Source organism: Balaenoptera borealis, assembly GCF_965194805.1.
Source record: "Balaenoptera borealis genome assembly, contig: HAP1_SCAFFOLD_754, whole genome shotgun sequence".
In the NCBI taxonomy this organism is placed as follows: Eukaryota; Metazoa; Chordata; class Mammalia; order Artiodactyla; family Balaenopteridae; genus Balaenoptera; species Balaenoptera borealis.
Window position 1 is genome coordinate 112,546 of NW_028123447.1, and position 12,343 is coordinate 124,888.

A 12,343-nucleotide genomic window follows, 5' to 3' on the forward strand; every position below is an offset into this window, starting at 1 on the left:
AAATTTACCCCGATTAAAAAAAGTAAAAAAAAAAAACAAGAAGAAGTAATGAGACATAAACTTATGGGGGTTTCTCCTGGCACATTCCATTCTAATTTAAAACCTAGGAACACGACTTCCTGGAAGGCTCTGCTGCCTTGGTACCCAGATTTGGGAACGGAGAAATGATGCCTCCTTGTGGCCATTTCCCACAACAGCAGCTTTAAACACATTGCTAAAGGTCACTAAATATTCACCAAACTTGCATTTATTTAAATGACACCTGCCCTCCAAAAGTTCCTGGGGTCGAAAATCGACCAAAATTTCAAAAGAGGGCAACCTTTCAAGATGACAATTTCAAGAGGTATACTGTACTCACATTTTTTTTAACAGAAAACAAAAAGGCGAGGAAAAATGATGAATTTCAGGAATTTTTAAAGACATGCAAACCCAAATTACAAAAACCGATCAGCTCACAGCAGTCAGAATGGCCATTAGCAAAAATGCTGCAAACAATAAATGCTGAAGTGATTGTGGAGAGATGCTTACCCTCTCTTCTATGGGGGACGTGGTAAGAGCCACTAATGAAAACACAATGGAGGTGCTTTGAACATTGAGCTACAGGTCAATCATTCACACCCAGTGCTGGGCGTAACCCCTGAGAAATGAGAATCAAAAAGTCACAGGCTGGCAATCCTGCACTCCAGCAATATTTACCATAGCCAACACTTGGAAGCAACGAAAATATCCATCAATACAGGAATGCACCAAGAAGAAGTGGTCTATGTACACAATGGAATATTACTCCAATAAAAACTATAAATTAAATTTAAAAAACAAACAAAAGTAAGGAGACATCCGCTTTTGTGGGTTTATCCGGGCACATTCCACTCTAATTTATAACCGAGGAACACCACTGGCCGGGAGAGCTGTTTCCCTAGTTACCAGAGTGGGGAACGTAGAAAGGCTGCCATCCTCTGGCCGTTACCTGCAAAAGCAGCTTTAAAACCTGTGCTAATGCTCACTTCATATGAACAAGTATGGCAGGGCTGTAAATGAAACCTGCCCTCAAAATGTTTAGAGGGAGGTAAATGGCCAAAGCATTTCAAAATGTGACACATACTTTAAGAAAACACTTTGAAGAACTAAGCTGTAATCACAGATTGAAAAATAAAAGCACGTGCCTTAAAGCTCAATTTCAGCGGATTATGAGACACATGCAAATTCAACCACAAAGAGGTATTATCTCAAACCAGTCAGAATAACCATCAGCAAGAAAACTATAAACAATAAATGCTGAAGGTGTTGTGGAGAAATGCATACGCTCAACTTTAAGAGGGACGTAACTTGGAAAGAGCCACTAATGAGAACTGAATGGAGGTGCCTTTAAAAGGGAAATATTGAGCTACCATATGATCCAGCAGGCCCCTTCCTGGACCTATAACCTCCGAAGACAGAACTGGAAAGACACAGGCAGGCAAAACTGCACTGCACAGTATTACAATAGCCAAGATATGGAAGTAACCAAAAAGTCCACCAACAGATGGGGGGACAAAGAAGAACTGCTACATGTAGAGATGGAATATTAGCTAGCGAAAAAATGAAACAATGCCATTTGCAGCACCATAGATGAGTCTAGAAGGAATCACGCAACTTGTAGTAAGTGAGAAAACGAAAGACACATATCCTATCCTATCACTTGTAGGTGTTACCAAAAAATTGATACCAATGAAGATATTTCCACAGAGAAAGGCAATCACAGATTCATTAAACAAACTGATGGTTCACTAAATGGAAAGGTGTGAGGATTGGATACATTACGATATTGGGGTTAACAGAGATATACAAACACATGTGAAATACAGAATCACCAAAGACCTACAGAATACCAAGAGAAGACTACTCAACATTGTGTCATAACCTACATGGGAAAAGGATACGAAGAAGAAGAGATATATGTATATGTGTGAAAGAACCACATCTTGCACACCTAGAGCAAACAAAATCTTGTAATCAAATTTGCTGTGATAAAAAATAAAAATTTACTTAAAAATACGAACAAGAAGTAATGAGAAGGGGGTGCTCGGGCTCCGGCCCACAGTTCGAGCGGCGAGAGCACTCAGAGACACGACGCGGGCCAGAGGGGAGTGAGCGGGCGCCTCAGTGTCCTCCCCCTTCCCACCCTTCGCCTCGCCGCCTTCTCCCCCCTCAGCCGGACCGGAATTATGTGATCCCGGAAGTTCCGGCGCCACTGCTGTGTGGGATAAACAGTAATGGCGGAGGCTGCAGCTCCGGGAACAACAGCCAAAACATCAAGAGCAGGAGCGGCAGGGGCGGCGGTGGCAGCGGCCTCCCCCACCCCTATCCCCACAGTTACCTCCCCGTCCCTGCGGGCACGGGATTTGGCAGCGACGGCAGCGGCGGCGGCTGGACCAAACAGGTCACCTGCAGGTATTTCATGCATGGGGTTTGTAAGGAAGGAGATAACTGTCGATACTCACGTGACCTCTCTGAGAGTCCATATGGTGTAGTGTACAAGTATTTTCAGCGAGAGTACTGTATTTACGGAGACCGCTGCAAATATGAACACAGCAAGCCATTGCAACTGCTACAGCTCTAACTGCAAAGTCACCCCTTGCTGCTTCCTCAAGTCTCTCATCAGTAGTTGGACAGATTGGTGAAATGCATATGGGCGAAGCTGAGTCAAGAAATTCAAACTTTTCAACTGTAGGAGCTGGTTCAGAAGACTGGGTGAACGCCATTGAGTTTGTTCCTGGGCAGCCCTACTGTGGCCGTACTGCCTCTTCCTCCACTGAAGCACCCCTGCAGGGCTCAGTGACCAAGGAAGAATCAGAGAAGGAGCAAATTGCAGTGGAAACAAAGAAGCAGATCTGCCCCTATGCTGCAGTGGGAGAGTGCCGATATGGGGAGAACTGTGTGTATCTCCATGGAGACGCGTGTGATATGTGTGGGCTGCAGGTCCTCCATCCAGTGGATGCTGCCCAAAGATCACAACACATCAAATCTTGCATCGAGGCCCATGAGAAGGACATGGAGCTCTCGTTTGCTGTGCAGCACCGCAAGGACATGGTGTGTGGGATCTGCATGGAGGTGGTCTATGAGAAAGCCAACCCCCGCGAGCGCCGCTTCGGAATCCTCTCCAACTGCAACCACACCTACTGTCTCAAATGTATTCGCAAGTGGAGGAGTGCTAAGCAATTTGAGAGCAAGATCATAAAGTACTGCCCAGAATGCCGGATCACATCTAACATTGTCATTCCAAGTGAGTACTGGGTGGAGGAGAAAGAAGAGAAGCAGAAACTCATTCAGAAATACAAGGAGGCAATGAGCAACAAGGTGTGCAGGTATTTTGACGAAGGACGTGGGAGCTGCCCATTTGGAGGGAACTGCGTTTACAAGCATGCGTACCCTGATGCCATAGAGAGGAGCCACAGAGACAGAAAGTGGGAACATCAAGCACATACCGGGCCCAACGAACGAACCACTTCTGGGAGATCATTGAGGAGAGAGGGAAAGGCAACCCCTTTGACAACGACGAAGAAGAGGTTGTCACCTTTAAGCTGGGCGAGATGTTGCTTGTGCTTTTGGCTGCAGGTGGGGACGACGACCTGACAGACTCTGAAGACGAGTGGGACTTGTTTCACGATGAGCTGGAAGATTTTTATGACTTGGATCTATAGCAGCTTTGCTGGGCGTGTGAACTGGTCTGCTGAGCCTCAGACGGCAGCCCTCCCCACTGGTGGCAGCAGTGCCCGTGGTTCTCTTCTAGGCAGGCCTCTCAACTCCAGGTGCTGTCGTAATAATTTTTACCCAGGGCCTGTCTTCTCAATCCCTCACCTTTCCCCAAGGAGTGTGTTGTTTTCTCTGTTTAAAAAAGTTACAAAAATGAATCTTAAAGTTAGTTTTCTTGTAACATGAATTTAACGGTCAGACAGCGTGTAGGTTTGCTGCGTCATCTGTTTTCAGCCAGATTCACACGGTTCAAGGGTAGCATTTCTGGATTTCCAGTACTCATTTTTGAGGACCCCAGGTTCAAAAGTAACAGCATTGGCCCTGCTTTTGGGTCCAAGAATTGGGGTGATAGGTGAAGGATCTGAACTGTGGCGTGTAGCCTTCTGCTATAGACTTAGGCGGATGCTTGAGGTTTCTGGTGAATTCTGCACATCTGTGTTTCTATATCTGTCCCCTGCCCTGGAATCCCCACCCTGTGCACTCGTTCTGTGGTTTTCGTCTCTTGTTTAATTGCACACAAGTACTACTGCTGGGTAACCAGAACCAGGTGCGACTGTGTTGAGATTTTTACTGTGTTTAGCCTGATAGGAAAATGGTGACAGAACACATATAAAGATATAGCGGAATAAAATAAATGCAGAGTTGGAAGTTGACTCCCAAGGGCTGATAGACTTGGTACGTGTGAGTGTGTAACAAGCTTCTCTTCCCTGCATAGATGCAGTGTCTGTAGCCTTAGTGGAAAAACTCAAGTTTACTGGTTTCAGCCTCGTGTGGCAAATAGATCTTAAAGGACAAAGCAGTATATTGGTAGCTGTTAATAGAGCAGGGCTAGCTCTGTCTATATAAATAGGGAAATGGGCTTAGCCATAGAGGTTCAACTATCTGGTTATCTCATGGATTAACACAAACTGGGTCTCAGTTACACAGTTGTATTTAATGTTTTATGATCTCCTAGACTTTCTAGTCCAGGCACTTTTTGACAAACCTTTGTCCTCATTTGAGGGGTTTTGTTGTCGGGTTCTTGGGTCCGTTTGTGTGGGTATTTGCCTCATTCCATCCCTGAGCTTTGCAGCTAGACAGGTGTGATTCAAAACTATGTTCTAAGGTGTTTCCTGTAGTGGAGTAATTGGCTTGCAGTAGTCAGTCATGTTTTTCCACTAAAAGGGGACGGAGGGGTGGTAATCCACGAGATAAGCTAAAGTTAAATTGTTAGAAGAATTCCTTGATCAGAAAATATAAATTTGCGTTTTGTTGCTCTATTTCCTGAAAGTGACTTGGAGATGCCCCTGATTTGTCCATCTACTGCTTTGATTCCTTGGATACCACTCATACTTTCACGTTAAGCAAAAACAAGTAATTCTTGCAGGGGTCTCTGTCTTTTTCAGCAGCCCTTTTGTAAGACGCACTTTTCCCATATAAAACAATTTTTAACCGCCCCCCCACCCAAAAAGAGAAGTAATGAGACATAAACTTAAAGGGCTTTTTCCTGGCACATTCCATTCTAGTTTACAACCTAGAACACCACTTCCATTAAGGCTCTGTTGCATTAGTAACCAGATTTGGTAAAGGAGAAATGCTGATGCCTTGTGGCCGTTTCCCACAAGAGCGGCTTTACACCCACAGCTAATGGTCATTAACATTCAGAAGGACTCGGGGCCGTAAAGGACACCTGCCCTCAAAAATTGTGCTGAGGTAAGGAATGGACAAAACAATTCAAAACAGGCCAATTTTTCAAGAAGATAGTATGAAGAGTGAAGTTTTACTCCCTCTCTTTAAAAAAAAAAGGAAAATGGATAAAAGCTCAACCTCAGGAAGTATTAGACTCATGCAATCTAATCTACAAAAAGGTTTCAACGCACACCAGTCGACTGACCATCAGCAAAAAGTCTACAAACAATAAATGCTGAAGGGGCTTTAGAGAACTCTGTACCCTCTACCTGCTGGTGAGACGTAAAGTCGTAACAGCCAACAATGAGAACAGAAAGGAGCTGCATTAAAAAGTAAAAATTGAGGTACCATTTAATCCAGCAGGCACGCCACTGGGCCTCTCACCTGAGAAGACCAGAATCGAGAAGACATAGGCTGCAAAAGCTGCACTGCAGCCTTATTCACAATAGCCAAGACAGTGAAGCAACCAAAATGTTCTTCAACAGGTGAATGGATAAAGAAGAAGTGGTCCATGTACACAATGGAATATTAGCCATGGAAAACAATGAAACACTGCTCTTTGAGGCACCACAGGTGAACCTGGGGATAATCACCAAACATGATGTAAGTCGGAAAGCAAAAGACCTATATCCTATGATATCACTTACAGGGGTTAGCTAATAACTGACACAAATGAACATATTTCCACAGAGAAAGACGCTCACAGAATTAGAAAACAAACTATGCTCATGTAAAAGGAAAGGTGGGGGGAATGGATAAATTAAGATTAGTGTTACTATACGTATACAAATACATATTATATACATTTATCAAAAAGACCGACCATATAGCAAGGGAGGTCTACAGAAAACGCTGTAATATTTTACATGGGAAGAGGATCTGTACAAGTGTAGACATATATAATGTACAAATGAACCAGATTCTGTACACCTAGGACAAACAATATTCTAAAATTTACCCCGATTAAAAAAAGTAAAAAAAAAAAACAAGAAGAAGTAATGAGACATAAACTTATGGGGGTTTCTCCTGGCACATTCCATTCTAATTTAAAACCTAGGAACACGACTTCCTGGAAGGCTCTGCTGCCTTGGTACCCAGATTTGGGAACGGAGAAATGATGCCTCCTTGTGGCCATTTCCCACAACAGCAGCTTTAAACACATTGCTAAAGGTCACTAAATATTCACCAAACTTGCATTTATTTAAATGACACCTGCCCTCCAAAAGTTCCTGGGGTCGAAAATCGACCAAAATTTCAAAAGAGGGCAACCTTTCAAGATGACAATTTCAAGAGGTATACTGTACTCACATTTTTTTTAACAGAAAACAAAAAGGCGTGGAAAAATGATGAATTTCAGGAATTTTTAAAGACATGCAAACCCAAATTACAAAAACCGATCAGCTCACAGCAGTCAGAATGGCCATTAGCAAAAATGCTGCAAACAATAAATGCTGAAGTGATTGTGGAGAGATGCTTACCCTCTCTTCTATGGGGGACGTGGTAAGAGCCACTAATGAAAACACAATGGAGGTGCTTTGAACATTGAGCTACAGGTCAATCATTCACACCCAGTGCTGGGCGTAACCCCTGAGAAATGAGAATCAAAAAGTCACAGGCTGGCAATCCTGCACTCCAGCAATATTTACCATAGCCAACACTTGGAAGCAACGAAAATATCCATCAATACAGGAATGCACCAAGAAGAAGTGGTCTATGTACACAATGGAATATTACTCCAATAAAAACTATAAATTAAATTTAAAAAACAAACAAAAGTAAGGAGACATCCGCTTTTGTGGGTTTATCCGGGCACATTCCACTCTAATTTATAACCGAGGAACACCACTGGCCGGGAGAGCTGTTTCCCTAGTTACCAGAGTGGGGAACGTAGAAAGGCTGCCATCCTCTGGCCGTTACCTGCAAAAGCAGCTTTAAAACCTGTGCTAATGCTCACTTCATATGAACAAGTATGGCAGGGCTGTAAATGAAACCTGCCCTCAAAATGTTTAGAGGGAGGTAAATGGCCAAAGCATTTCAAAATGTGACACATACTTTAAGAAAACACTTTGAAGAACTAAGCTGTAATCACAGATTGAAAAATAAAAGCACGTGCCTTAAAGCTCAATTTCAGCGGATTATGAGACACATGCAAATTCAACCACAAAGAGGTATTATCTCAAACCAGTCAGAATAACCATCAGCAAGAAAACTATAAACAATAAATGCTGAAGGTGTTGTGGAGAAATGCATACGCTCAACTTTAAGAGGGACGTAACTTGGAAAGAGCCACTAATGAGAACTGAATGGAGGTGCCTTTAAAAGGGAAATATTGAGCTACCATATGATCCAGCAGGCCCCTTCCTGGACCTATAACCTCCGAAGACAGAACTGGAAAGACACAGGCAGGCAAAACTGCACTGCACAGTATTACAATAGCCAAGATATGGAAGTAACCAAAAAGTCCACCAACAGATGGGGGGACAAAGAAGAACTGCTACATGTAGAGATGGAATATTAGCTAGCGAAAAAATGAAACAATGCCATTTGCAGCACCATAGATGAGTCTAGAAGGAATCACGCAACTTGTAGTAAGTGAGAAAACGAAAGACACATATCCTATCCTATCACTTGTAGGTGTTACCAAAAAATTGATACCAATGAAGATATTTCCACAGAGAAAGGCAATCACAGATTCATTAAACAAACTGATGGTTCACTAAATGGAAAGGTGTGAGGATTGGATACATTACGATATTGGGGTTAACAGAGATATACAAACACATGTGAAATACAGAATCACCAAAGACCTACAGAATACCAAGAGAAGACTACTCAACATTGTGTCATAACCTACATGGGAAAAGGATACGAAGAAGAAGAGATATATGTATATGTGTGAAAGAACCACATCTTGCACACCTAGAGCAAACAAAATCTTGTAATCAAATTTGCTGTGATAAAAAATAAAAATTTACTTAAAAATACGAACAAGAAGTAATGAGAAGGGGGTGCTCGGGCTCCGGCCCACAGTTCGAGCGGCGAGAGCACTCAGAGACACGACGCGGGCCAGAGGGGAGTGAGCGGGCGCCTCAGTGTCCTCCCCCTTCCCACCCTTCGCCTCGCCGCCTTCTCCCCCCTCAGCCGGACCGGAATTATGTGATCCCGGAAGTTCCGGCGCCACTGCTGTGTGGGATAAACAGTAATGGCGGAGGCTGCAGCTCCGGGAACAACAGCCAAAACATCAAGAGCAGGAGCGGCAGGGGCGGCGGTGGCAGCGGCCTCCCCCACCCCTATCCCCACAGTTACCTCCCCGTCCCTGCGGGCACGGGATTTGGCAGCGACGGCAGCGGCGGCGGCTGGACCAAACAGGTCACCTGCAGGTATTTCATGCATGGGGTTTGTAAGGAAGGAGATAACTGTCGATACTCACGTGACCTCTCTGAGAGTCCATATGGTGTAGTGTACAAGTATTTTCAGCGAGAGTACTGTATTTACGGAGACCGCTGCAAATATGAACACAGCAAGCCATTGCAACTGCTACAGCTCTAACTGCAAAGTCACCCCTTGCTGCTTCCTCAAGTCTCTCATCAGTAGTTGGACAGATTGGTGAAATGCATATGGGCGAAGCTGAGTCAAGAAATTCAAACTTTTCAACTGTAGGAGCTGGTTCAGAAGACTGGGTGAACGCCATTGAGTTTGTTCCTGGGCAGCCCTACTGTGGCCGTACTGCCTCTTCCTCCACTGAAGCACCCCTGCAGGGCTCAGTGACCAAGGAAGAATCAGAGAAGGAGCAAATTGCAGTGGAAACAAAGAAGCAGATCTGCCCCTATGCTGCAGTGGGAGAGTGCCGATATGGGGAGAACTGTGTGTATCTCCATGGAGACGCGTGTGATATGTGTGGGCTGCAGGTCCTCCATCCAGTGGATGCTGCCCAAAGATCACAACACATCAAATCTTGCATCGAGGCCCATGAGAAGGACATGGAGCTCTCGTTTGCTGTGCAGCACCGCAAGGACATGGTGTGTGGGATCTGCATGGAGGTGGTCTATGAGAAAGCCAACCCCCGCGAGCGCCGCTTCGGAATCCTCTCCAACTGCAACCACACCTACTGTCTCAAATGTATTCGCAAGTGGAGGAGTGCTAAGCAATTTGAGAGCAAGATCATAAAGTACTGCCCAGAATGCCGGATCACATCTAACATTGTCATTCCAAGTGAGTACTGGGTGGAGGAGAAAGAAGAGAAGCAGAAACTCATTCAGAAATACAAGGAGGCAATGAGCAACAAGGTGTGCAGGTATTTTGACGAAGGACGTGGGAGCTGCCCATTTGGAGGGAACTGCGTTTACAAGCATGCGTACCCTGATGCCATAGAGAGGAGCCACAGAGACAGAAAGTGGGAACATCAAGCACATACCGGGCCCAACGAACGAACCACTTCTGGGAGATCATTGAGGAGAGAGGGAAAGGCAACCCCTTTGACAACGACGAAGAAGAGGTTGTCACCTTTAAGCTGGGCGAGATGTTGCTTGTGCTTTTGGCTGCAGGTGGGGACGACGACCTGACAGACTCTGAAGACGAGTGGGACTTGTTTCACGATGAGCTGGAAGATTTTTATGACTTGGATCTATAGCAGCTTTGCTGGGCGTGTGAACTGGTCTGCTGAGCCTCAGACGGCAGCCCTCCCCACTGCTGGCAGCAGTGCCCGTGGTTCTCTTCTAGGCAGGCCTCTCAACTCCAGGTGCTGTCGTAATAATTTTTACCCAGGGCCTGTCTTCTCAATCCCTCACCTTTCCCCAAGGAGTGTGTTGTTTTCTCTGTTTAAAAAAGTTACAAAAATGAATCTTAAAGTTAGTTTTCTTGTAACATGAATTTAACGGTCAGACAGCGTGTAGGTTTGCTGCGTCATCTGTTTTCAGCCAGATTCACACGGTTCAAGGGTAGCATTTCTGGATTTCCAGTACTCATTTTTGAGGACCCCAGGTTCAAAAGTAACAGCATTGGCCCTGCTTTTGGGTCCAAGAATTGGGGTGATAGGTGAAGGATCTGAACTGTGGCGTGTAGCCTTCTGCTATAGACTTAGGCGGATGCTTGAGGTTTCTGGTGAATTCTGCACATCTGTGTTTCTATATCTGTCCCCTGCCCTGGAATCCCCACCCTGTGCACTCGTTCTGTGGTTTTCGTCTCTTGTTTAATTGCACACAAGTACTACTGCTGGGTAACCAGAACCAGGTGCGACTGTGTTGAGATTTTTACTGTGTTTAGCCTGATAGGAAAATGGTGAAAGAACACATATAAAGATATAGCGGAATAAAATAAATGCAGAGTTGGAAGTTGACTCCCAAGGGCTGATAGACTTGGTACGTGTGAGTGTGTAACAAGCTTCTCTTCCCTGCATAGATGCAGTGTCTGTAGCCTTAGTGGAAAAACTCAAGTTTACTGGTTTCAGCCTCGTGTGGCAAATAGATCTTAAAGGACAAAGCAGTATATTGGTAGCTGTTAATAGAGCAGGGCTAGCTCTGTCTATATAAATAGGGAAATGGGCTTAGCCATAGAGGTTCAACTATCTGGTTATCTCATGGATTAACACAAACTGGGTCTCAGTTACACAGTTGTATTTAATGTTTTATGATCTCCTAGACTTTCTAGTCCAGGCACTTTTTGACAAACCTTTGTCCTCATTTGAGGGGTTTTGTTGTCGGGTTCTTGGGTCCGTTTGTGTGGGTATTTGCCTCATTCCATCCCTGAGCTTTGCAGCTAGACAGGTGTGATTCAAAACTATGTTCTAAGGTGTTTCCTGTAGTGGAGTAATTGGCTTGCAGTAGTAAGTCATGTTTTTCCACTAAAAGGGGACGGAGGGGTGGTAATCCACGAGATAAGCTAAAGTTAAATTGTTAGAAGAATTCCTTGATCAGAAAATATAAATTTGCGTTTTGTTGCTCTATTTCCTGAAAGTGACTTGGAGATGCCCCTGATTTGTCCATCTACTGCTTTGATTCCTTGGATACCACTCATACTTTCACGTTAAGCAAAAACAAGTAATTCTTGCAGGGGTCTCTGTCTTTTTCAGCAGCCCTTTTGTAAGACGCACTTTTCCCATATAAAACAATTTTTAACCGCCCCCCCACCCAAAAAGAGAAGTAATGAGACATAAACTTAAAGGGCTTTTTCCTGGCACATTCCATTCTAGTTTACAACCTAGAACACCACTTCCATTAAGGCTCTGTTGCATTAGTAACCAGATTTGGTAAAGGAGAAATGCTGCCGCCTTGTGGCCGTTTCCCACAAGAGCGGCTTTACACCCACAGCTAATGGTCATTAACATTCAGAAGGACTCGGGGCCGTAAAGGACACCTGCCCTCAAAAATTGTGCTGAGGTAAGGAATGGACAAAACAATTCAAAACAGGCCAATTTTTCAAGAAGATAGTATGAAGAGTGAAGTTTTACTCCCTCTCTTTAAAAAAAAAAAGGAAAATGGATAAAAGCTCAACCTCAGGAAGTATTAGACTCATGCAATCTAATCTACAAAAAGGTTTCAACGCACACCAGTCGACTGACCATCAGCAAAAAGTCTACAAACAATAAATGCTGAAGGGGCTTTAGAGAACTCTGTACCCTCTACCTGCTGGTGAGACGTAAAGTCGTAACAGCCAACAATGAGAACAGAAAGGAGCTGCATTAAAAAGTAAAAATTGAGGTACCATTTAATCCAGCAGGCACGCCACTGGGCCTCTCACCTGAGAAGACCAGAATCGAGAAGACATAGGCTGCAAAAGCTGCACTGCAGCCTTATTCACAATAGCCAAGACAGTGAAGCAACCAAAATGTTCTTCAACAGGTGAATGGATAAAGAAGAAGTGGTCCATGTACACAATGGAATATTAGCCATGGAAAACAATGAAACACTGCTCTTTGAGGCACCACAGGTGAACCTGGGGATAATCA

General features: G+C 44.3%; 2 pseudogenes across 2 annotated transcripts; both read left to right on the forward strand.

Annotated features, from left to right (window-relative positions):
* Positions 1-2,252: 2,252 nt before the first annotated feature.
* LOC309621600 (E3 ubiquitin-protein ligase makorin-1 pseudogene) lies at positions 2,253-3,680 on the forward strand (annotated as a pseudogene). Its single transcript has one exon. The product of its transcript is annotated as an E3 ubiquitin-protein ligase makorin-1 pseudogene (transcript).
* Positions 3,681-8,602: 4,922 nt separating this feature from the next.
* Positions 8,603-10,030, forward strand: LOC309621595 (E3 ubiquitin-protein ligase makorin-1 pseudogene; annotated as a pseudogene). Its single transcript has one exon. The product of its transcript is annotated as an E3 ubiquitin-protein ligase makorin-1 pseudogene (transcript).
* Positions 10,031-12,343: the final 2,313 nt, after the last annotated feature.